This window comes from Xiphophorus couchianus, chromosome 22, assembly GCF_001444195.1.
Source record: "Xiphophorus couchianus chromosome 22, X_couchianus-1.0, whole genome shotgun sequence".
In the NCBI taxonomy this organism is placed as follows: Eukaryota; Metazoa; Chordata; class Actinopteri; order Cyprinodontiformes; family Poeciliidae; genus Xiphophorus; species Xiphophorus couchianus.
The window spans coordinates 27622619-27649935 of NC_040249.1; the positions used below are offsets into that span (position 1 = coordinate 27622619).

General features: G+C 39.7%; 1 protein-coding gene across 4 annotated transcripts in view; it reads right to left on the reverse strand.

Moving 5' to 3' along the window:
• cdh11 (cadherin 11, type 2, OB-cadherin (osteoblast)) overlaps positions 1–27317 on the reverse strand; it is a 121467-nt gene that overhangs the window by 39138 nt on the left and 55012 nt on the right. Inside the window, exons 2-3 of one of the 4 annotated variants that reach the window (XM_028006562.1) lie at positions 20825–20876; positions 12794–12853 (exon numbers count right to left, since the gene is read on the reverse strand). The exons of 1 other annotated variant lie outside the window; for it this stretch is intronic. The gene's annotated coding sequence lies outside the window, so the exon portion shown is untranslated. Of the gene's footprint in view, positions 1–6278; positions 6290–12793; positions 12854–20824; positions 20877–27317 lie in introns of those variants that run through there. 2 more of the 4 variants (XM_028006561.1, XM_028006563.1) reach the window with 2 other exon arrangements.

The window sequence follows — 27317 nt, forward strand, 5'->3', positions numbered from 1 at the left end:
ACCGTACACCTGCGATTGCTTATTACACTTATATGACTGCATGTTTCTAACTTCCTCTATGTTAATGTTAAACAGGTCTGCTACACCTGGAACTTCAGACATGTTTGCAAGCTTAGAGCCAGGTCAACAGCTGGGCTAGTCATACTGAATTACCACCAACCACAGCAATAAATTGTGCAAGTTAGTATTGATCTCAGCTACACTGTGTCAAAGCTTCAAACCCAGTCAGCATGAACTGAATACCAGCAAAGAGCTGAAGTAACGTTATGTACCATGGAAGTCTGATCTCAAATCTCAGAATAAAGCCACATGTTTGATCTGTTTTCTAGCTGCAAATGGACAACAACTGGGAGTTATTAATGACGGTCCTTTTGAACAGGCTATCTACCTGAACAGATGTTTTTTTTCTCAGCATTTCATACATTTAAGCACAAACTGGGGATGTTGACATACTGATGTTGGATAGTACTATCTGTGTTACCGATTTAATGAGAAACAGGCTGTCAGAACTGTAAGTACACTGAATATTTTTGCATTTCTTACTATATATTTTGTGTGGATGCCATATTAGATTTCATGATCTGACATCAGCTGATTTTTCTAAACTAGCAATTTCAGAAATTTCACCCTCCAAATCAAACAGGAAGCAGCATTATTACTCCAAAACAAAAAGCAGTAGTTGGCTTAAGGTATTAAACTGAGATGCTCTTTCTTCTCTACTCTTTCTTTGACTCAGAATGTGAATGGGTGTGTGTGTGTGTGTGGGGGGGGGGGGGGGGGGGGGGGGGGGGGGGGGGGGGGGGGTATGTGTGTTTTTAGAATCTTAAGCTGATGAGAATCTTACTTTACGGATCATTGGTTAGCATTAACCGCATTGCCAGCTGGCTGTGAAGTGTTGACAGTTACTCCAGTACTGACTCATCATCTGTCTCTTTATACTCAGATGCTCTGTGCATCTGTTTGTGGATGTAAATGTGTGTAACTGCTGCCTTTCACTCACTTATCCAGGCCTCGAAGCTAGTTCTATGAGACCGCTAATCTGACACTATCCTGGAATTGAGCGAAATAATACCGCAAGATGTTGGGCAAACATTCCATCCTGAACATTCAATGATTTAAATTCATTTAAACAAACAAATTCAGAATACCACTTTTAAGAAACTAGATTAAAGGCAAAAGGTAATTAAATAGTAGATTTAAGACCTCGTCAGTAAAGTTTGTGCTGTGTCAGCTCTAAGAATTAATGCTGTCATTTTTAAGTCACATTAATGTATTTAGCCTAAATAGTGTTCCTCTGTAGCTTGATTTTTATTTGGAATACCTTTTTCCTTACTTGTTAAGTTAAAATACTGGCAGTAGTGAGGATAATGACAAATCAAACATGGCGTCATGTAAAAACAAATCATTAAACTTAGAAAAGCTGGGTGGTTCGTTTCTCTAAAGTGTGTGACTAGTAAAAATAGAGGAACTTGCAGGATCTGTAATTAACAGTGATGTCATAGTTACTTTGAAGAAGTAACTTTAATAGTATTACTGATTACTCCTTGAAAAAGTAGCTTAGTTAGATTACTTGATTTGGAAAGTAACTAAGTTACATTAAAGTAACTTTTTTAGTTACTTTCAGCAGCTGCTAACAACCACGCTGTGAAAATTGCATTGAGCTTTGCCAAAACGTAATTGTAAGCTATTTTATAATGGTAACATCAACAATGTGTCTCCACTTATAAGGGGAGATTGTTTAATGGTTACAACAGTACAAACATTTTTTCAGTAATTTGTGCACGTTTTTGTGTGGTTCGGTATTGTCTGGAAAACTATAAATACAATTTTAGGCCTCCCCTCCACCCGCCCCAGCCTCCAGGTTCAGTGTTACGGCCCTGCCTTTGCTGTCACAGCGCAGCGCTCCTCCTGTGGCTCCAAAACTCAGATGTCCCGTCAGTGGTGCAAAAGGTGGGTATAATAATAATAATTTTTACTTTATTCATCCCAGCAGGGAAATTATTTCGCAGTTACAGCACACGACAGGAGCTGTGTCTGCAGGCAGCCAGCTGAGCCGGCGCCATTTTTTGAAGGAGAACATGCGACAGAGGTCGTCGGGACAGGGAGTTGAACCGCGGGTCTAAGGCCTCCAAACGTGGGGCGTGCTAACCCGCTGTGCCACCACAGCACGCCCCCACAGCACGTATGCAGTGTATGCAACGCATAGGGGTGCTGCACTAGAGGGGGCGCAAAAACGATGTGGAGGATTTTTTTTTCTAGTCAGCATTTTATGTACTTAACAGCTGTTTGTGTATGAAATGATCAATAACAGAGGAACAGCACTTATTAGGCGCCCCTCCATCCTGCCAACTGCTCTCCCCTCCCATACAGGTAGCTGGGGCAGCGTCCCTTCGAGAACGCGCTGAAGCGCGTTATTTTTCTTTTAAATTTGTAGTAATGCCTCGACAACAGGGAGCTAAAGATGGGGCGCAGAAAAAACTCCGGGGCAATATAGATGGGGGCAGTGAGATGTTCGCATCCATCTCAAAAATATGTAGTTGCGCCCCTGTGTCCCGCTGCACAGATTTGTGACGTTTAGTTGCACAACTTTACGGACTAGTTCATCCGTGGCTGTTTTCACGTTTATTGCGCTGTTCATATTAGTCTCGATGTTTGCAGTTTTCTGGAGTGCAACGCGAAGCTCGACGTCATTCACAAGTAATATACGTTTTAACTTGACATTAACAAAGACACAGCGGGACGGATCATCCGGGAAATGATGGACAGGGAGAGTCTGACTAAAACTAACTGGATGTCACACATTCTGGGGTTTATGTCTGCTTAACTGCAAGCCCAAAAACCACAACCTCGACTCATTAAATCTGCAAGCGACTTTAGACAAAAAAAACAGCCGCAAGCTGCTTATAACAATCGGACTTGGCGAGCGAAACTCAAAATAGTTTCTGTTTTTCAAGCAACAAAATGCGCAACTATATTGTTTTTAATCTGTTATTTAGGTTCTTAAACCACCAGATTGGTGCAAAGTGCTATTCTAACCATTCTGCTGTCAAGTGCTCAAGGAACCCCTGGTCATTCATGGAACTTCTTTAGAGATGTGGACAGTGGACGCTGACAGTTGCGTTGGGTGGTTTGCGTTTTAGCACAACTTGAACCCAACAATAGTCTTCTCCAGCGTCTTATTAGATCATTGTTTGAAGCGCAATAAACCCCCAGTGGTCAAAGAAAAGCTTTGTTACCTAACGCTGTTGTTTGCAGATGTTGCTTGTGCATCCGATTTACAGGCGTACCAGAAACGTGAATACAAAAACTCTTGTTCTGAACATTTGTATGTAAAAACAAAAACAAAAAAAAAATTTTGAATTGTGTTAAGTCTACATTATTTCTTCATTGCAACAATGGTACTTGGCAATATACCGTAAGTCATTGTAAAACCTGTTTGTTGAAAACAACCACTTCACAGAATAAAACCACATGAATATCCAAGAAAGCAAGACACCAGATTGATAAGCATCCAATCTGGACATACCAGTGTTTGTTATTATTCTCCTACATCTTGGAACTGCAGGCCTTGCGTCAAACCACCGTTGTTTCTCGAACATAGCTCTAGGTTTTCTGGCATGCTCAACGCTCGACTGAGCGGCAAAGAGTCAAGCAGAGAAGAAAAGGCCTACACAGAAACCTCCAGTGAAGATGACTCCCCAGGGCAAGCATGCCTCTTGGCCAGACGATTTCCTCTGTCTGCATACATGACTCAAGAGTCACATTAGAGTAGTGAACAGTATGTGTGAGAGGGAGTGTTTGTGTGTGTGAGCATACATGCAATTCCCTTCAGTTTGAAGCAACGCTGTGAATCCATGAGTCAAGTGTTTGAGTAGAGCGCAGTGATTCATTGGCTAACATTAAAGCTGGATGTCTGCGTGTGTTTGAGAGTGTTTTAAACTGTGGTCGGAGCACTGGGGTTTAAAACACTATCTATCTGTGTGATGTTCCCCACTGACTCATATATCATCTAGGCACATATAAGCCCACATGTGTGTCTGATTCAGAACAACCACATCTGCACACAAGACATAATTTGCGCAGTCCTTCAAAATGAAATGTGAAGTCGATATTCTTCATGTGGCTGAATGTCTCTGCTGTTTGGTTATTAGTTAGGAAGGTGTTCAGAAAACAGAACGTACGAAATTATGAAGGTTATTGTTCTGATAGTCATTGTTCTATAACTTCATGCTTTCTAACTGTGTAACCTTAAAATTATATTTTGATACACAAATTTGCAAAACCTCTTCACCAGAGGCATCACTTTCCTCAAAATATGCTGAAGAGAATCCTAAACTCATGTTTTGATAGTGGAAATCCAAGATGGCACCATGAATCGTCTACAAAACGACTCTAAAAGGAGTACAAAGTCCTTCTTCTTAAAATTTTAAGGGAAGATAAATTTACTAAATGATTTTTCTCTAAAAAATGTTGGATTCCTAGTAGTCAGCCTTTATGCAACTAAACCTGCATCAGTGACAACAATTGAAGCTTTTCAAATCAAAAATATTCTGCATACATGTCATTTTTGCTGTATGTGTATACTTGTTTGATCCATTTAGCATTACGGATCTCTCTCTTTCTGCTTTTCCCACTGACTGACCTTTCATTACACTCTAGAAACCAGCAACAGGAGCCATTACAACAACCTTGGAAAATGCGTCTGAAGTATAGAAAGAACAAAAATACTTGGCTCGAGGTGTTTTTTCTTTTTGGTTCAAACTTTTGCTTTTTTTTTTACTGATGGAATCAGTAGAACAAACATGATTTACTTATGAATGTCTGGTATATGCCTGCATGCTTTACCAAGCTTCATTTTTCCAAACAAAAAAATGGGAACAAATCCAAATATTGACAGATAATGTAGAGATATTCCTTTATGTTGTTATAAAACATAAAATTTCTTCTTTTATTTTTGTTTTGTCTAATTTTCTATTCATTTATAGTATATTTCCATACAATTTGGCAACAATGAAGAATAAAAAAACAGTTGGATAGAAAATATGTCTCAAAGAAAAGCTTGGTCTAAGTTGTCAACATTTCTTCTTATAGAAAGAAATGTTGCTACAGGAATAACAAAAAAAAAACAGATTTTGTTGGAAATTTGTTTTTACATGAGCAATATTAGCCTCACAGCAGACCAATGCTCACTGTTTTTATGAAATTTATATAAAACAGTAAAAAAAACAATGCTTAACATATAGGCAGAACTAGATAGTTCCAGTTAAATAAACAAAGGTGCCATCAAAAAAAACGGATTCTATAACAAATTGTAAAACCTCAAGGAAGGTTATGAAAAAAAATAACATTTCTGTAACAGGACTGAGGAGGTTTAGTCAGTATAGAGTGAGCCACAGATTTTGTTATGTAACAAGTTGTCAAAAAATTAAAGCAGAACTTGCCAGCTTGGTCCCATGCAGTCCATCGCCGGGTTAACACCACACTACAGTAGGGTGATTCTCTGCTCTATTGCTGGATTCTGACAATTTGTTTCAGAGTTCAGCTCTGAGGTAGACATGACAAGTTGCTGCTGACAGGATGTGCTGGAGCAGCTCAGGAACTAGTCTCAGGGGTTTACAATCCAGCAAACAAAATCTGTCTGGTAGAAACAAGAGGCTACTGTGTCTAAAAGAAGCAGTATGAAAACACACAATATTAAAAATGTTGGGATAAACTAAGAGCAATTTTTTCTATGACGCATAAACTGTAAGCTGTCAGCATGTGACTTCATTTTGTAAAGCCGGTCTAAGGTCCCGTTCATATGGGAATGTTTTATTCTAAAATGGGAAAGCTTTTCACCGTTTGTGCCCTGTATCACCATGGAAACAGCCATTTAGAGAACCCCACGCTTTTCTTTAAACAGTGTTAACATTTCATCCTCGTAAATTCCTCTGGACAGCAAACATGTACCTTTTGTGAAAACGCTAACGTATTTGTTTAAGTTAGAGCAAGTTTATTGCTCTAACTTGCCCTTTGACCCCAAGTACATCATACGTTATACATAACAACAACAATGGCGGATTACATGTTTGCGGAAGACTCCACTCGCGCTTTCTTGTCTGCCATTTTTGGCTAACAACATCCATCCATCCATTTTCTTGCACCTTCATCCCATTGGAGTCGGGAGATGTGCTGGTGCCTATCTCTAGCTGTCAACGGGCGAGAGGCGGGGTCACCCTGGACAGGTCGCCAGTCCATCAAAGTGGCTAACTACACTTAGCTAAAGAAACTCCTTTAACCTTTAAATCACTGGTATGGCAGCATTTTTGGGTACATGAAATAAAGAAAGAGACAGTGACGAAATGAGAGGCAAGACCCAAACTGTACAAACATTGTGAGGATACCATGACAAGCTAACCTTTAGCCACAGTTAGCTTGTGCCTCATAGCCTCCCAGACTTAGGAACAAGAAAAAAAGGAAGCATTTGTTCACCGCTAATGTTTTGGCTTATAACCTGATAGACATAGCTTCAACTGACCAATAAATGTAAGTGTGTATGTATAAAGAGTCAACGGGTTTTTGGCTCATGAGAGACCACTACATGCTTCGCCCAGTTCCATACCGACACTGCTGGACTCCAAGCCTTAGGCAAATCTTAAAAATGATCAGAAGATATAGAAACTTCATATCTTCTGATCTTCATAAGACAGTTACAAAACTGTAAAAGCATATATAAGGAACTGAAAACAGGATTTTGTTGAAACTAGTTCACTGAAGTTTAAAAACTAAGTTCCCCTACACCGCGAACAGACTAAAGAACATACTAAATCTAATGTTTGGACCTAGCTCTATTGCCACTAGATCTACTAGTTTTCCCTGAAATATTTGAACCAGATGGCTTTTTTTTTAATTCCTGTACTTTTCCTGGAATGAAAATATTAAAAATATTAAAAATTCTAATTAGCTACTCAAAACAAATCTGCCAAAGTCTCTGAAATTAATCACAAGTACTCTGCAGTAGATGCAAAGCTTAACACAGTACTTCTCTGTTTTCCTTCTTTTAAAAAAAAAAAAATATATATATATATATATATTTTCTAACATGTAGAATTCAATACAATAAATAAAAAGGCAGATAAACCACAAAATGTGATGCAAGGCTTTTTAAGACATTGAAAGAAAAAAAAATGTTTTGTACTTTATCAGTAACTTCACTTGCGAAATTAAATTAAGCTCAAGTTAAGAACCACAGAGTGTGAGGCAGAAAGGAGCAGCAAGGACACAGAGGTCTAAAAGGCAGAAAGTCAGTACATTAAAGTTCACTTTTGCTATCTTGTTTCGGAGGCTGGCTCTTTGTGGTCTGTTAAAAGCTTAAAAACAGAGCGGTGCTGAAAACAGACACCCGGCGTTTAGCTCACACCACGAAACCTGAGGCTTAATTGCCTTTCAATTAGAGGAACTAATAGAAGCATATCTTTTTATAGGGGTGTGTGCGTGTGTGTGTGTGGTAAGGCAATTACAATAAGCGAACCGCAAAGCTTTCTCAGCATTCACGAAAATAGGTATTAATGAGAGGCTAGTAACTCTAACACACACAGAGCCAGTTTACGGCAGAGCAGAGCGGTAGCTGAGTATGTGTGAGCGATTGAATGTCTGGCTGTAATGGTTACTGATTTCTATTAAACAGTTAATAAAATTCAACTACTAATTGCTACCCACAAGACCTGCAGTCTTCTTCTTTTGTTTTCACACAAACACCCCCCCCCCACACACACACACACACGTTTGTGTTTATATAACTATGGAGACGGCATGGAGTCAGTGCATTTCTTGGGATCAAAATTTTAAACTGAAATGTAAGCTCAACATTTCTGTTAAACTCCCCAATAACCTAAATCTAATCGTGATGCCATGTACATTGGATGGATGTTACACGCTGTGTGCTGTGCTGAGTGTGCAAGGCGGATTTCACAGGACGGGAGGCGTGTACCCTGCTGAATAACTGCGTTTAGAAGTAGTAACACCTAAAATAAAACAATTCTTTTTTACGTCGGGCTATCTTCATGTCGAAAGATATCATAATCTAACCCGTTGTGCTTAGGCGTGTGGGAAATGAAACATCCTTTCCCAGGTAGCTCATCATGTTTGAGGACAGTTCTGAAACTTTGAGGTCTGTCTTATCACTTGCAGAGCGCCAACATTCAAATGGCCATATCTTCTTCATTTTATTGTGGGTTGACGTTATTAGAAAGCTTGGAATTCACACTTTCCGAATCTGCAAATGACTCAAAACGCCGTATATTCTGGGGCTACATAGGTATACATTTTAATCCACAGTTATGTTAAGTTTGTTTCTGGTAAAATATTATGAACTCAAGCAAAAATATTGATTATAATAAGTCATTTAAGAAAAACTATTTCATCGAAACTTTTATATGTTTTGTTTTAATAAACCAGAAGCAGACACTGTAAATCCAGATAGATGGAACGCCTGTGAACAGTGTAATCACTGACATGGTTCTGTGCTTATTGCTGTGTGACGCATGGAAAAACCCAACAAGGAACGCTCTGCAAATAGATTTGGTAAGGATGAGCGTTACTCACAACCCAATCCCGTCACCTGTTATCCTTCAACGTAAAGGTAATGTGCTTAGTGTCATGGAGCTTTGATGGGGTTTTGATGGAGAAAACAGTCAGAAAGGGATGGGTTTCCATGGCGAAGCAGATTCCTCTTTTGCAGAGAGAAAAATGTATGCCATTGTGTACAGTGGATTCAATCTGAAAAGACGCGGTTGATTTAGCGTGAGACGAGGTAAACAAGTGTGTTTTTGAGCGAATCTGACGCCGTGTATCTCAGTAAACAGTTTAGATGTATATGAAACGGGCCAGTGACTTCATGAAGCCAACGTTTTTTGTACAAATTTGATCTTGCTTCCAAGCTTTTTGGCCTGTGGTTTGTCAGCACAAAAACAATTTAACGGTATTTGTGAGGCATTTATTTGTACAAACAAAACGTGTGAATTCTTAGGTTTCCTAAAGACCCTGCTAAAGTCTCACCCTGTTCTTTGGAAACCCAATAAACCCAGTTCAGTTTCCTCTGTTGGATGTATCATGGCACTCTAAATTAACTTTAGAATTGAAATAAATACAATATTAACACAACAAAGACAAATATATTTTTTTATTGAAGTTACTTTCCACAAAGATTTCTCCTTTGGACAGTGCAAACGTTATGAATGCATGTTTTAAATGTATGCCAGTGAAATGTCAGTGCTGCTCGCTCCATCATTGCCACTGTGACAACAAATTAGGCTGTATATTACAATAATTTGTGAACTGCTAAATGAACGAGGCTGATAATGAAGATGACAAACAATATGCTGACAGGACGCACACATTTGTGACTCTTGCATTGTACTAGCTAGCACCTAATTAACCACTGTGCCATTTGCAACGACTGAATTCATCTGCTAGAACATTATTTTTACAAACACAAACGAGGGCTTCGTGTGAAATCTAAATTTTTGTTTGGCACGTTTTATTTCTCGTCCTCAATTACAGGAAATCACACTCATTTCAATGAAAATTGTATGTAATTTGTGGTAAATTATGCGCAATCACAAATCTTTTCTCATAATTGAGACAAAGGTTGCCTTTTATACTCATTTGTAAAAAATGCTATGTAATTTCATTTTTTTTCTTCTGCTAATTATTGCGGCTAATCTCCATCGTGGCATCTGCATAATGTGATGCAGACGGACAGCTGGCTGCAACACACAACTGACACATCTGGTACAGTTCTGTTGGCTTTAACATGGTTGATTTAGTACTATGCAAACTCTGTACAACTAAACTTTTTCCCCCCACTGCATGAAAAGCAAAGAAAGCAAAAAAACAAAAATAAAAAAAAAAAAGCACAATCTTTTCAATGCCAACAAACAATACCAATGTAGAAAGAGGCTTTTAATGAGCCTGAAAGGATCAGGGGGTGTCCTCACGCCGCTGTTCCTTATTTGGCATTCAGAACCATAATCAAATCGTTTGAGCTGAAAACAAGTTAATGACCAAGCCAATCAGCTTTCCTAAATGAGCGACCGGAATAGACACTAAAACTACGGGAGAGCTGATGAGGCTCCTCAAAGCTGGAGGCAACACAATGCACTTCCAATTAGGCCGCTGACCGCTGCTCGTTGCATATCAGTTTGCACGGAAAACTTCACTTTATTGGCTTTTTACTTCAATGAACTCCACAGCAGAGATGTTAACAGTTAATTATAAAGACTAATCTTTGACATACCTCTCATAAGCACTAGAAGTACCCATTAGAAATGGAGCAATGTTGTATGAGGAATCTGCTTTGAAAAGCTGTTACAATTGTGACGTGTTTGACCGAGAGACGAAACCTCAACTGCATTTCAGGATCTTTATTCTAAGTCAGCTGCGATATTTAACTCTATTGTCATCTTCTCCTTATTACTCTGTTATTAGTGTTATTAGCTATGGCCATTTGTTGGTGTGTTTGAACCATTGATTGTACAGCATTGATTCATTATGGATTATCTGTAAACAACACAAGGTCAAATATACAATTTACAGGTCCATCTACATTACTACAACAGTCTATGGCCCCAAAAAACAAGGAACGAAAAGGTTTCTCATTTTAACATGAAACTTTCTCCTTTTACCGATATAAAAAATATTTCCTAAAAACAGTTTCTAGTTTCTAAATTTAACAAGATATAAACTAGTCAAGCTCTAACATGAAACCCTCTAGTTTTAGAAAGTTTTACATGGCTTTATAATGAGGTTTAGTTTTTTTAACAAGACAATCTCATTTTAACAAGTTCTGCATCTCGTTACGACAAGATTTTCTTGTTTTAACAAGAAACGAGACACGAAACCCAACTCGTCAAAACGAGAACGTTTCTCAATGTAACGCAATATAGAACTTGTCACGTTATAACAAGAAACTTAGGTTTTGTCATTTTAATGAGATATTAAACCAATCTTGTCAAGACAAGAACGTTTCTTGATATACCAGATATAAAATCTGTTACGATATAACAAGAAACGCTCACATTTTACCAAGTTGTACATCTCATTAGAGCAAGAAGGTTTGCTGGTTTTAAGAAAACTTCTTGTCATAGTGCGATACCCCCCCTGAATTTATTTCAGCAACAAAATGTTTCCATAAATTTCTGACTTACAAAGAGTTAGTTATTTTTCACCAGGTTGATTAGGAGAACATTTTCCCTTAACAAATGACATCTTCAGATGAAAATCACATTTTGTAACCATTTAGCTTTTCTTTGGGTGAATTTATATCTGTTTGGTTGTTGATCTGAAATTTTCAGGTAGTTTTCTAAATGCTACATTCAACCACATTAAAATATTTCACTACTCTGATCATCCATGGGTAGTTGGAACTTCACCTATGAAACTCAGGTAGACAGTGATTGAAATCCACCAAGCCTTCAACACTGATTGGCTCAGCAAAATGTTATCACTTATACAACTTTAACGTAATCATTTGGACAAGATGGACAACTATCAAAAACATGGAAAAACACAGAGACCCTTCATGCTTCAAAGTCAAATCATCACACCTTCTGATTAATTGTGATAACATAACCTCATATCTCCCAGTTGTTATCAGATTTAATAAGTTTATGACATCAAACTCCAGTTGCAAATTTCTGTATGGTGGTTTAGTTATGTTTTTTTCTCAATTGTATGTAGTTCTGTAACTTTCCAAATGACAAGCTAATGTTAAAAACTCAAAAGTAAAAAAAAAAAAGGGAATGTGGGTGCATCAAAGTCGGCTTTGGTGCATAAATTAAATTGAAAGCAGAAAGTTTGGTTAGTAAGATAAAAAAAAAACATGTTGATGGGAAACATTTAAGTGCAACAGAAGGGAAAAACGGATGAAATTTATTCACGCCACCATAAATATCCTCCACCGTTCTACGCGTGTCTTTATCCTCTGGCCCAGGCCGGCAGGATCCATCGTCGTAAATTATAGCTTTGCAATACGGACGTATTCTGACACTGTAATTACTGAGGAACACTGTAAGGCTATACCTAAGAACACAAAATCCACGTATAATTATGTGGAGCTGCACAGAATCAGAAGCTTTAGTTTCATTCAAACTTTTGTCTCACTGGGACAAAAATGGCCCGACAGACACTCAGCCATGCGTAGGACACATCTGCACCTCACGCCATTCAAAACGTGCGCATCAAGCAGCGTCAGCAGAAGGTGAGAGTTCACCGTCACGCGCTTGCTACATCACAGGAGTCCCAACACTACTAAAATGGCCTTTAATCTACGGCAGAGGAAAAGATAAGAAGATAGATAAGCATGTCAGGAGGTCATCCAAGCAAGCAGGAAACGACACGTTCTGCTGAATAATAATCCCACAGGAACGATTACGGCTATTGGAGCAGAGTTGGAAAAGGGCTGAAATTTATCCTATCAAAAACAGCTAAAATGTGTGTGTGCGTGTGTGTTTATGTGGTTTTGGACTGGGGGGGGAGAAAGATGGAGCAGGAAACAGTGGCGTCTGGAAATGATTTGAGACAGAAGGAAAAATAGAATACTTTGGATTCTTACAGGCTTGAGAAGGGCTGGATGACCACAAAGGAAGGAAAAAAACACGTAGGACAGCAAAACCACTGGGGGAACAAAGAAAAATAACAGGGTAGAGAGCAAAATATGAAGATGGATTTAAGCTCTTTTTTTAAATCTTGAAAATACAGCAAAAAGGATAGAGCTTCTGCAGACACACAAAAAAAGGTGATTCCTTTACTTTACCGTCAATTCCTGCTCCTTTGTTGCCCGGTGCTGCCTGGGGCACCCATTTCACAGGACAGCCTGTCAATAAACAAAGCCATTTGCACGAATGGAACCGCAAAAAAAAAAAGAATCGCGTTGCCATTGTTACCTGAAGATTTGCAGTGACGGCATCAAAATGCAGATACGCAACGTAGGTTTCGAAAAAATGAGCAGGGAGACGACCAGGGGTATAAAAGGCAACAGAGAGAACACAAAGAGTGATGGGTAAAAAGTGGAAGATGAAGGAGGAAAAGCAATAACTTGAGACGCTGTTGGAGCTGCTTGAGCTTCTCTCCAAAAACCTGTTTTACACGGCAGCTGTGAAACAGTTTATTTTCTATCCCGTCTTAACAGCAGTGGCTGAGTGTTAGACTTTTCGTTTTTTTCAAGTTTGAGTGAGGGCTGTGATTCCAACACATGTAGGGAATGCTGCATGAACAGAGGATTCAAAACCAAACGACAAAGGGGATGAAAAAAACCAACCGCCTCGCTTGGACCTGCCTGACTAAAGCATTGTGCTGAGTGGTCAGAGCGAACTGGGTCGTCTCTGGGTCATTATGTACACACAAAAACCAGGGACGGATAGGTAAATGATCTGATTTACAACTCTGGAAGATGTGTGAGTCAGTGCCTTAAAGATACAATATTTTGGATTATATACATTTTGTTAAGTTAAACCACAAGCTTCAATGTCTTCTGTTGGAACTAAAAGTAATACTCTAAAACAATGTCAAACTCAAGGCCAAGGGGCCAAATCCGGCCCCGCCATAGCTTTTTATGTGGCCCTCTAAACTCCAGACACCAAATTACGTCAATCAGTCCAAATAGTTTTTTGCAATTTTGCGATCGTGGAAACTTGCAGATCCCTGCAGTTTTTCTCAATAATGCATCATTGAGGGTTTGTTGAACATTTTTCCCCAAAAATGGCGAGAAACATCTGGCGATACCTCCGACCAGCAGGCGGCACTATGTATTTAATTTGACAGTTTCCTCAGTTTTACTTGATATCAAGTTGTAATCGATACGGCGAGAAACAAAAAGTCACATTTACTGTCATACGTAAGCACAAATATTTCAAAATCCATCCATCCATCCATCCATATTCTGTTCACCCTTGTCCCTAATGGGGTCGGGAGGGTTGCCGGTGCCCATCTCCAGCTACGTTCCGGGCGAGAGGCGGGGTACACCCCGGACAGGTCGCCAGTCTGTCGCAGGGCATATTTCAAAATTCCTTGCAAATATTTCTAATGGCTCCACGGAATCAGTGGTTTGGAATTAAAAAGAATTTCAAAAACTATCCGGAAGTCCTGCAGGGACGGATCAACGTGAAAAGATGTTCTATATTATTTGATTCTAAGAAGTACTTATCAAACCTAGTTATTAATATTTTAACAATTTTTTAAATAGGTTTTATCAATACATTTCAAGGGCACAACTGGCCTTTGAAAAATATTCAACATCTTGATACGGGCCAAAGAAAAACCACACCCTTGCTCTAACACAACGTAGGCAAATATAAATGTGATTTATTTCGACTTTTTATTAATGGCGTCCATTCTGCCACTCATACGCAAGACCTGCAGCGTGCGCGTCTCGGCAAATGGTTGCATTATATTAATTTTAGTAGAATCAGACTAAACGGGGACTGAATACTGATGCACAATACGTGATTCAAATTTTTTTATTTCAAAAATGCTGAAAAGTAGGTAAAATGTGAATGATAAGCTGAATGCACTAAACCGAGGTTCTGGTTCTGCGAGTCATTTTTACTTGTTAGATTACTTCGGTAATCACATCTCCCTGGAGCTGTTTCCTACGTGTTTGCAGTGAGAACTATAGAAATCTGCACTCCACCGAGGATCATTGAATATGCTATTAACCGATCAGTGGGAGACCGATTCATCTTATTAACAATGCTCGTTGAAGCAACTACACCAACGACGAGTGGCGTAGTGCGGCGCTGGCCCCCGCGCAACAGTTCCACGCAGCTGCCAAACTGCCACAGATGGAGAACAAAGTGGGGTCGGCTAAAAAGAATTGATGTTGCTTTCAAGTTCCTGGCAAACATGTGACTTTCGGAGGGGAGCAGATAATGGATGGCGGCAGAGGCAAAATGAAGAGATCAACTAAAATTGCCGAGCAGTAGGGGAAAGAGAGGAGGAACATAGGGGGATTTGTGTCCATGTATGGTTAGCCATGTGTGTTCATGCTTTAGTGAGCTCAGAGTCTGTTCCAGCATGATGAATAGGGGCTAGAGATATTAAAATATGAGACAGAAAGAGAGAGAGAGAGATATGAAAGGGGAAGCTGAGAGGATAGGAGGTGGAAATCCGCTTTTTTCCCCCATTCTTCCCAAAAGAGAAATGAGAGACTTAATCCTTGGGGGCTTACATTTGTTTTTTCCTCTCTATCTCCCTGTATTTCAGTATTCACTTTTCTCTTTTTGCTCCACCTGATCTTTGCATTTCTTATGGCTCTGCTTGTTTTTTTTTTTTTCAGCTCTGAGCGCTGTCATCCATTATCCATATTTGCATCTCTTCTTTCTTTCCTTCACATCCCTCTATCCCAAAATCCCCCTTCACTCCCTCCATCTATCCATCCATCCTACTCTCCTTCCTCACCCTCCAACCCACTGCAGAGATACTGATGCAGACTTTATCTCGCTAGGTTAACATTTCCGTTGATTCTCTATTCAAACAAGTAGGGTCAAAATAAGATACATTCTTTTTATTATTATTATTATTATTATTATTATTATTATTATTATCATTAATAATCAATATATGAATACACAGATTTAGGTCAGACTGTACTATTTATTTCTTCCCATCTCATGGAAATCCAATGCAGGTGGCTTTCAGGAGGTAAGCTTGGCTGACTGTAATCTCATATTGGAGGGCGGCTTCATTTTCTGCATCCTCTGCACAGCTACAAGCAATTTCCTATCCATTCCAAATGTCATTTTGTCCTCGTAGTGTTTCGTTTAAGCTTTTATATCAAATATTGTTACTTTATCTCATCATTCAGGGTTTCCAAAAAGCTATGGCGATGACATCATCACCGGCACTGCCAATGCATGAATGACACAGAGGACGACAGGAAGTAGAATCCAGCGAGGCTCGGTTCAGTTCTTCACCAAGCAAAACCTCTGTGATGTCTCTACCTCTAACCACGGATTTAAAACTGAAGTTTTGCGATTCTTGACACTTCATGTGTTTAAATTTCTGAATGCAGAATTAATATTTTCAGTAACAGTCAAAATTTTATACCACCAAATTATACCATCTTTTCTGTTTTTTTTCTTCTTTTTTTTCTGTTTGCACATGCACAACCACACCAGCTGAAAATGGAACAAATGTTTCAATTTTAGTGCCCAATGAAACTGAATCTACCAGACTATCAAAGCCTGAAAATCTCCTAGCAAACAAACATGTAAGGTCCTGTTTTACATTCGCTGATCTAGAGATCCACCGACTGAAGGTTTGTGACCAATTTCTGATCAGCAATTTATGCCAAGTCAGAATTCCAAGAAAAACATCATTTTTCTTTCATAACCATAGTATAAAAAGATACAAAAACAGATTTTCACACCATATTTCCATTAGTTTCTCATCTCAGCCCTGTTAGGCCAATCGACTCCTATGACGTCTGACTAATCAGGACCCTGATCAAACAAAAGCACCTCTGACCAACCTCCATTCAAACAATGTTATTTATTATGGTCATAACTATTACGGTAGATTTTATGTAGATGACAAAAAGTTGCTTTGACTTGGTTGTCACTGCATTTGTAATATTGAATTTCCATACAGTCAGTGTTGGAGAAACTTGAAAAGGTTTGGTATTAAATGATCACAACTAGAACAGATGCAAAATGTCAAATGACCAGCAACCCTGATGAAGTTTAAACGGGGGTGAAAAGGGACAGTGTGTTTAAATTCTCCCCAGGTTTTTCACAGTATTTTATTGATGTGTGCCTTTTCTATATCTGGCTCTCAATCAGTCAGACAGCTGGATAATCAATAGTGGTAGAGGGCGTTAAAACTCTGCATGTGTGTGTGCGTGTGTGTGTGGAAATCCTGGGGGAAGAAAAACATCTTCTCCCTAATTCCTGCTCCTTATCTGTCCTCCCAGACACCCATCAGTGTCACATTCCTGAAGATATATGGACCTGATTGTTAATGAGTTTTAACAGCATCTTGCCACTCTACTTCCCAATGTGGAGAAGGTACTTATCAGCACTGCTTTTATGTGTTAAGTCTGCCTATACAGCAAACTGCTGGGCCTCTGCTTTTTTTCTGCGTGTTGAAACCCACTCTTGGTCGCTTCTAAATGGCAGCACTACCATCGACAATCAAATTAATCCAGAACTTGGGAGGACTCAAATAAATGCCCAAGTAATGAGGCTTGAACTCGGAGAAGAGCCGTCTTCCTGTTCGGGTGTATCACACCCAGCAGATCTACGGTGGCCCTGAAGTGTGAACTACATCAACAGATTACTAAGCACAAGTAAAAACACAACAACATTAAGAAAACGGAAGAGGTACTGTAGGTCCCAGTGGGAAACATAAGGCATCGCTGATTGGACGACAAAACATCTGGCTTTAGAACCAGAAGTTATTCTGGCCTTAGCGCATTTGTTGAGTATATAAATTCAAACGTAGCGACCGCTATACAAGCATAGTTTGAGTCTGGACATACTACAAAAGTTTAGCTTCATTCTTTTCAGGGTTTGGGCAATACATAGTGCTGTGACTGCCTTCCTGTCTATCCTTACAAAGAGAGAGAGAGTGAATGCCAGAATAATTTCTGTTCTAAAGCCAAATGTTGTCGTCCAATCAATGATGTCTCAGGTTTCCCACCTCTTCCAATTTGTTAACGTTGTGTTTTCTTAGTTTGTAATAGTACTTAGTTAATGCCGTTGTGTTTTTGAATATACTGTGTTTTACAATTTGTAGAGGTGTTTAGTGGTATATTGAAGTGGTTTGCCCTTCAGGGCCACCGTACAGATCAGACCTTCAGATCAGAAAACACTGTTTTTCTCATCCGTTTTTGATGTGTTGTTCGGTTAAAACCTCCGGCAGAAGTACAACGCAGTTTCAGGGGGAATTCTCCATTCGCTATCCAACTTTTGTAATCGTACACTGCGGCTATACGCTTTATGTGCAATGATGCTGTTGTAAGCATTTCATTTCACTATAGTTAATGCATGCAAAGTCAGACTAGCCGAAAAAATACTGAATACGTGATGTGCGTGCAAACACATTTGTGATAGAGGACTCCTTCTGTGAAATGCCCTTAAATGAAAGCGTGTGTGCGTGCATAAGGGTGTGTGTGTGTATGTGTTGATGTCAGTGCAGCTTAAGGTTTTCCTCCTCCTCCCCTTAGAGGCTTCATTCTACAAAGTCTGAAACTTTGGCTGAACTGCCTGTGAGCTGACACAGAGCGTAATTACAAACTATTATAAAAAAAATAAAACAGGTGGAGATAGAAAGAGAGAGAGAGAGAGTGGGGGATGGATGTTGGTTCTAATGGCCTCATTTTGCTGTCTCAGTGGGTGAAATTGGTCTAGAATGAAATAACAGAGAAACCCAGCCAAGAGCTGCCACATAAACACGCTCGCAACAATATATCTGTTGCTTTCTTTCAGCAGCAATAGGTCCAAAGAGGAAGGCACTTATCTAAGGGAGAGGGGGCTGGAGATAGTGTGTGTGTGTGAGAGAGAGAGGGATGGTGTGACCTGAGCATTGCACAGATAAGCTCTTTTGTTCCCTTTCTAATTCTCCCACAAACAAGGAAAACCCACGGAGCAACACGGAATCCCTTCGTCACTTTCAAAGTTACTGCCGAGGTTATCTGGATTGACGCTTCATATTATGGGATATGTGCTTTTATCCCTTTATGAAGGACAAAGGGCTAAACATGCAATCAGAACGTAGAGATAAACCGTTTGGAGTCAAGGAGTTAGGGTTTGGCACAAGCTGCTAGGCTACAGGAGTCGGGCTGATCTAAGTCAGGTTTAATTAGAATTACAGAAATAGAGGAACACCAGGAATCAAGTGTTCAGTGGGTTCTGAACCTCAGATATGTTATTTTCCACACATTTCTCCTCTTGGCAATGCTTGGTGATCCCAAGCGATCCCTGTTGGGTTTAAATGTTAACATTTAGCTCGACTGTTAGCATTTCCTTAGCCTTAAGTTTGGCTTTCCTGTACAGAGAAAAATAACAGTAAGGAAGAGATAGCAGGTTGTAGTGTCAGCTATTTTTCTACCTTTACCTTCTTTTTTTTCTTTCCTTTTTTATAAAAGGCAAGAGTTGGTTGTGAAAAGTTGTGGTTTCACAAACCACAAAAAATGTTCCAGCATAAAATTCCTCCAGTTCAAAGTCCTTTAAAGGTGATGCCAGAGAGAGCTGGAGAGAGCCGAGTTTTCTCTGGCTGAATGTAGCAGCGAACACCGTCCCCCCTCCCACACCCGTTTCCTCCATGCTTCACCTCCAAATTTCTTTCTCCATTGAAGTAAAATCATTATCACACGAATATAAAGGAGCTGACACAGATATTTTCTTTAAAAAAGTGACTGCGAACACGCTAAGCTATGTTACATCACTGTCTTTATGTATACCTTTACTGTAAATTCTAAATGACTATACCTATGTATATATGAACGCATAGTTTGTCCTGTGTGTCTCTGCGATGGACTGGCTTCCAATGACCACTGGAGATATGCAAAAAGATAAGCAGGTATAGACAATGGATAGATGGATAAAAACATTTAAACAATATTTTGCACAGTAGTTCAGTTGTATCTTTTGCCTCGTGACAAAAGGGAGCCTGGGCTTGAGATTAAGTAGGGGTGTGTGCGTGTGTGTTTGGTTTTCTCTTGTAATAGGGCAGAGGTGCCCAACGTGGGTCCTGGAGGGCCAGCAACATGCATGTTTTAGTTAAACTCCCTGGTTTAACGCACTTGGATCCAATGATGGCTCATTAGAAGGCCTAAGAAGAACATTGACCTGCTGAAAAGGTTGTTGGTACCACCAGGGGGAGAACTAAAACATGCAGGATGCCGGCCCTCGAGGACCCACTTTGGGCACCCCTGTAATAGGGTCCTGGGTTTCAATCTAAACAAGAATGCGTGTGTTTGTGTGAGTTTTCTCTGACTACAATGGTTTCCTCCCATATTCCAATTTGTTTTCCTGTTTTCTTTTTGCTGCTTTTACTTTAGTATGCAAATGCAGTTAATTTCTTTGCCCTCACAAAATACAGGTTCATACTTATTGCAAGACATTACGCTGTAATCATTTTTTTCATCATAACAGTATCGCCGCATTTAAAACATTTTTAAGAAGCACTTCTTTAGAATCAGAATCTTGAGATCTAAAATAAGTTCTTAAACCTTCTACTTTTGCAGTTTTGTATTATCAAGTTGTAAAACACTAGCTATTTAGAGTCAGTGGCATGTTTAGTTTAGAGTGTGTTGCATGTGAGGCTCTTTGGACCAGTTTGTCTTGGACCAGTTCCAGTTGTAAGACTAAATGCGGCTCTGCAATGAGCTCGTCGGCCTGCCAGTCACTGATAAGCATGGTCTGGATTGATTAGATCTGCCTGTTAATACATGCAACCCTTTTTTATTTCAATTCAGTGTTTTGGAAACATGCGCCCAAAGGCCTGATACATTGTCAGCTACATTTTAGAGGCATAAGATAACATTAAAAATGTATTATATACAAATGCTGTTCAACAAGCTGCTTCAGGCTAACACAAGCTCAGCAAATTTGAATAATTTTCTATTAGCCGTGAAGGACATAACTCATTACTAACAGAGGCTGAGGCAAGAAGTAGAAAATATTTTTTTTGGAGGATAAATGGGAAAACAGGAAAGACAATGTATGAATGAAAGCATCCCCGGGTAAATGGAAAGCTGAATAGGTCCGTGGGTCTCCCGCGTCATTGCCATGGAAAATCCTTTTGATTGTACAAACAGACAGCAGCCAAAAATAAAGAGCCGTACCTTTAAGTCATCAGTGTTTGCTGAGGAAGACGCGCTCTCTTCACAGAACCACCTGAGAGAAACACAGACAGGGAGGAAACCTGTTACTTACATCAAAAAGAACTGAAGCGAAACAGGTTGAGAATATGCAAGGATGTAAGTAGAGATGTCACTGTTTTATGGTATTTACACAATTAATTTAACAATAATGAATAACAGAACATCTTTGGTCAGGTTCAACAACAGCAGTTTTTCCACAACCAGAAATGTTTCCAAAGATGTTTTTCATGAATGTGTGGAAGCATTTTTTTTTTGTCAGCTGACCTGCAGTGTGCAGCCACATGTCGGGGAGTGGCAATGCTCAAATACCAGCCACATAAACTTCGATACATTCTCTGGCAACTCATTGATTTTTTATTTTTTTTGGTTTACTACATTTGTTTACAATTATACTGGAAAACCTTAAATTTCTTTATGGTCACTAGACTATAGTACTCACAAATGAAAACAAATTTAGCTATTTAGTAAGCAAATGAGCTACATTAGACATAACTCAGCATAACTCAGACCATTAGATGGTGTCAGCGTGCTTCCAATAGGATATCTGCTATGTCTTGAATATGCATCAACAGGCAGTAGAGGCATAAAAATGACACAGCTGTTGGGGAGGTATAAAGCAGATCTGTGACATTAAAAAACCCTTAACTTATAATTTTTAGATCTTGGTACCAACATGACTAGACTTATTATTCAGGTCTGCATATACATGTAATAACTGGAAATAATACAGACCAAGTATAAACAAGGACGTAAAAAACATTTTACCCTCGGTTTTACAAAAGTAAAATTACAGTTTATAATGCTTATTTTTGTTTTGCCTGCTGACACACAAACTAATCAAAATCCAAATGGACTTTTACACAATTACAAACAAATGCGTGGGGGGTAATGTGAATTTTACACATAGTGAATCCCCACCTATTCATACACTGGTGTTTTTCTGTGGAACATTACTCAAAATTATTTCTAGAAATGAGCTTTTTTGTAACTTTTTTTTGTTAAATACTCTTCGAAGCTAATTTGAAAATTAGTAATTTCACACAAACCTGGATCTTATCTTAGCAGAAGGAAACTGTTTAAATAGAGAAAATGTAAGAAATAAGCCACTGAAAACAATCTTTTTTTTTCATTTATTTAAGGAAACTAAACATTTTTTTTTTTTACTTGAATTTTACAACAAATGTCACTGCCCTTTCATCCATTACATTCCCAGATCACCTGGGGTGTTTTGGGGTGAGAGACCGAACAGGACTTTCTGCTGCCTCCATCACTTCAGCTAACAGGAAGCCCTGGGGTGAGCTATTTAACCCAGGTGGGTCTTGGTGGAGAGGTTTCAAGGCCAGCGGTTCAGCTGAAATGTGCTGCGAAGTTGCTCCCCTACATGAGTGTGAACCAGGCCACTGAAGATGAAAACGTGTGATTTGTTCAGGAAGCCGAATGAGTGAAGAAGGACATAAAAAATACATCAGCAGGGGTCTATTCCCTGTGCGTTTGGTATTACGTTATTATAGAGGACAGACGATTCATGAGCGATGGAGCGTAGCAAGGAAGACATTTTGGCATGACGCAAAAGTTACATTTCAAAAGGGAAAAAGCTGCATTTATCTTCATCGCTACGTTTGCTTTATCTACATATTCATAAATGTACAGTGAGAGATCACACAGCTGGGAGGACGAACGCTCCACTCTGCAGTCATTAGCCATCCTTTCATGTTTTTTGTTTTTTTACACATTCAGCAAAAGGACTTGTAAAAAAAAAAAAAAAACAGATTTTTTTTTCTTTTCTTAAACAGAGTTTTGGCTCTTACAATATTCAGATTTACTCCATCCATCCATCCATCCATTGTCTGTTCACCCTTGTTCCCAATGGGGTCGGGAGGGTTGCTGGTGCCTATCTCCAGCTACGTTCCAGGCGGGAGGCGGGGTACACCCTGGACAGGTCGCCAGTCTGTCGCAGGGCAACACAGAGACACACAGGACAAACAACCATTCACACACAACACTCACCCCTAGGGAGAATTTAGATAGACCAATTAACCTAACAGTCATGTTTTTGGACTGTGGGAGGAAGCCGGAGTACCCGGAGAGAACCCACGCATGCACAGGGAGAACATGCAAACTCCATGCAGAAAGACCCCGGCCGGGAATCGAACCCAGGACCTTCTTGCTGCAAGGCAACAGTGCTACCAACTGCGCCACTGTGCAGCCATTCAGATTTACTATTGATTAAAAAAGGTTCGTAAAATGAAATGCTTGACTAAAAACAACAGCATCATTAGATTTATACACATTTAAAAATAAACATGTGCGATAATATCTAATTGCTTTAATATGAGACATTCATATTGATGCTGATATAATTTATTGATGATTACAGCTTTAATGGATGGATAGATAGTCCATATAGTCAACAAACCTTTCATAATCTTGCTGCACATTATTACCAGTAGTCTTGTGCCTACTGGTAACTGTAGGCACTGTATAGCCAATATACAGTAACAATAAGCTGTTCAAAATATCACTGAATTTCTTTGAGTGTCTGTTTCCAGACTAATCCATTTTTGCTGTGAAGATGTAAAACAGTGAAGTCTTCCTTACGTTTTTCTTCATATACCTAATTAATACAAAAAGATGGACTATCTTGTTCAAATAACAACATCATAACAGCAGCAGTGCAATCAAATTTCTGCCTCATAAACTTCATCATGGAGCCACAAACAGCATGATCTTGAGCAGAGCAACATAACATATTTTCATTATTAATTAGTAAGTAATATCCATTCAATGCAGTGACAGTCATTATTATACTATTGTCATAATTATGTAGTAAATGATCCTGCGGAGATCTATGCAGAGATTTTTCTTTGTTTGTTTACCAGCAACACTCGATGGTAGTATTTATCTGAAGATTGATTGTTTGCAGAACAAACTTTTTTTTATCATTTAGTAAAGATATTAGTTTAAATTAGTTTATTTTAAGGCATAATGAGATAATTGAAAAGGGTAAAAAATTTATTAACTTTTTCAATTTCCATTTTTTTTTCAAGGTTTTTTTCGGATCCACCGATATAAAAATTTGGGCGATATCGATATTAATATTGCCTTTATGGTAAACAATATTTACCATGTAACATAACCACTATGTTTGTTTTTTCCTAAATAAATACATTAAAAAGTAAATGTATCAACCTGTCGTGTAGAACAGTTGCTGTGATTTTATTGTTAAAAAGTATTCAATTTTCCACTGTTTATAACTGATTTCGGGTAAATCCTGATATGTTCAGGTGTGTGTGCAACGAATTGGTAATTAAAAAAGGGGCGTGTGCGTCGGCGTGAGAGGCGCAAGCGGGGAGGAAGACGCTCACCGTGGGATCTGTGCAGCGGGAGTTTTGACTTGTCTGATCGTTTAAAACTAGTAAAAATCAAAGGAAAGACATCAAAAACAGCTATCAAAGATCGCCCCGTGCCACAGATGGTATTTTAGGAACTGGATCGGAGTTTGCACCCAGGAAACCGCGCCCGGTGCAAGTGGACGCCGCCAGTGCGAGAGGACGCCACCGAGGGGAAAGAGAAACGCTCCCGGTGAGATCTGGACTGTACTTTTCTTTTTGGGGATTTTTGGTGGTACCACTTTTTTTTCGTATCTTTTTGGGGAGGGGTTTGGACGTTAGGATTTTTCATTTTGGATCGGGACTTTGGGGAGATACTTCCAGGACTTTGTTTATTTTTCGAGGATATGGAACTGCTTTATGGACAATAATCTCTTTGAAAAAAGGATTGGAAAATTTTGGACATTTACTTAATTAGGTCTTGTGCTGATTTAAACTGAGTAACCATAATTATTTTTATAATAAATGGTGTAGCATACCTTACCTGTTTTCCTGGGACAGATCCCCCTTGTGTGTGTTTGTAAGTTCTGCTTTAAGCCGAATGTAACAAAATGGTGGCCAGTATGGGGACCAGGATAATATAATTTCAGGTTCTGTGCTACATTAGATAACACAGGTAAAGAGAATCCTATAGTAGATTTGAATGTATTTGTTTTGAGTGCTTTTTCTTTGCAAGATGGATGACATAACCTCTCAATCACAACATACTGAGGAAAGAAATGCTGATGAGAATGACGAAGAATGTGGAGCAGGTCTTGTAGATCAGGAAGAGACATTTAGCAACAGAGAGGGAGACGCCTGGGTTACAAGGAGGAATCCTGTAGGTGAATTAACTTCCCCCTATTAGCTCCCTTTATGTATCGGATAATGAAGTTGAAGAAAGAGAGGATGACAAGGAAAACTATCTCACTATATCAGACATTAATGGTATTAGGAATGATTTAACCAACATGGGGGGTAGGATTACCTCATTGGAAGAAGATTTTCGGGCATCTGTAGACAGTGCTTTGAATAGGGAGCAAAACATCAGGACATACATAGATAGAAATATTGAGGCCCTGCAGCAATGCATGGACACCGCCTTTAAAGACTTTGAAGCTAAGGTTGTAGATTGTTTGCTGCGACGGGATGGGAAGTGGAAGGCTGAAATAGAGAGGCTGAAGCGCGCTAGACTCTCTACAGAAATTCATTCCCTTGATAGTGTCAGACCAAGTCTCCCCGTGCCTTCTGGTCATCTCTCTTCTACCATGAGGCATGTTTTCCCTGAAACATCATCTCCACCTTTAGCCCTACCTGTACAAGGAGTACCACAAGGAAGTCTTGGACTTTCACACCCCCAAAGATCGGACCAAACTACTGCCTACATCCCTCCAGGAACGGTTCCAGTCAGGCCATCAACAGACAGTGGGATAGTAGACCTCCCGGCATCAACCTCTCACCTGGCAGTTCCGTCATCAAGCAGAACATCTGTGGTTTACTCCAAGCCCCCTGTGCACATGGAGTTCCCGACATTTGAGGGTGCAGGAGAAGTTTCTGATGTCTTAAATTTTATTGATCAGTGTGAGACATTTCTAACAGTAAGGCCTCTGGCTGATCCTGAATTATTGGGAGCTTTAACAGCTGTCTTAAAAGGCTCTGCTCGGTGTTGGTGGAGTGTGGCTAAAAATAAGATACACAACTGGCTTAAATTTAAAAATGCTTTTTGTGCTGCCTTTCTACCACCAGACTATTTTTCAGAAGTGGAAGAGAAGTTAAGAGATATGGTCCAGTTGCCAGAGCAATGTCTAAGAGATTTTGCCTTTGAGTATCAAGCACTATGTCTAAGATGGAAGCCAGACATCAGTGAGACCGAGCTGGTGAGGAGGATTTTAAACAACTGCAATCCCAAGCTAGCAGGCTGTCTTCGTGGCACAGTCACCTCTATGGATCAATTAATAAAGGTGGGATCTCAGGTTGAAAAAGACTGTGCTGGTGTTAAAATTTACTGGGGGGAAGTGGATCAGCACAAAGCCAAAGGAAAATACCCAGCAAGATCTAAGGGAAATCCCAGAAAGCCAGCCGACTCTGTATCTGTTGTTCAGCGAGGCCCGGGTTCCTCCCTCCTTCATGTTCCCATAGAGGTGCGCGACAGGATGTACAATGCTGTGCTGGATACAGCATGCACCTATTCCCTGATGAGAAATAGTCAGTGGAAAATAATTGCTAGAGAAGGGGAGGTTTTGAAGCCAGCTGACAACCAGAAGTTTGCACTTGCCAATGGCAAAACCTACAGCGCTTTAGGGAAAGCCACAATCATTTATGGTTGGCATGGGATGATGTGGTCGTTGGAGACTTTTGTGGTGGAGGATAATAACCTCACCTTTCCCATTATCCTAGGTCTCGACTTCTTGTCCAAAACCTTTGCCATTATCAACCTGGGTGACCACACCTATGGGGTAAAAGGGCCAAAAGGTTATACCTTTTATTTTTTTTCATTTTCAGCTGCTGCCAGAACACCTGTGCATGATAGTCATTCTCCCCTAAATCTGATCTTGGCTCTGCCATTGGAAAAGGACAAAGTACCAAACACAGAGTCATATCCCGTGAAGATAAAACATCCTCCAGAAGTCCAGAAGGTTTTGGAGGCCTGGCCATCTGTATGCTCGGATACATTGGGCAGAACATCTGTGGAAGAACACAGAATAATGACCACAGATGAAATACCCATCCGCTGCAGAGCTTACCGGGTGTCTCCTTTCAAGCGGCAAGTAATAAAAGAACAGATTGATGCTATGCTAAAGGATGACATTATAGAGCCATCACAGTCTTCATGGGGATCCCCCGTTGTCCTTGTTCCTAAGCCAGACAAATCTTTTCGTTTTTGTGTGGACTACCGAGCTTTGAACACCAAAACGCTTCAGGATGCTTATCCCATGCCCATCATCCATGAGCTGTTGGAGTCAATGACTGGAGCAAACATTTTCAGCACCCTGGATTTGAAATCTGGATATTGGCAGATGGCAGTGGCAGAAGAGAGCAAGGAAAAAACTGCTGTTATTACCCCATTTGGACTTTATCAATTTAAG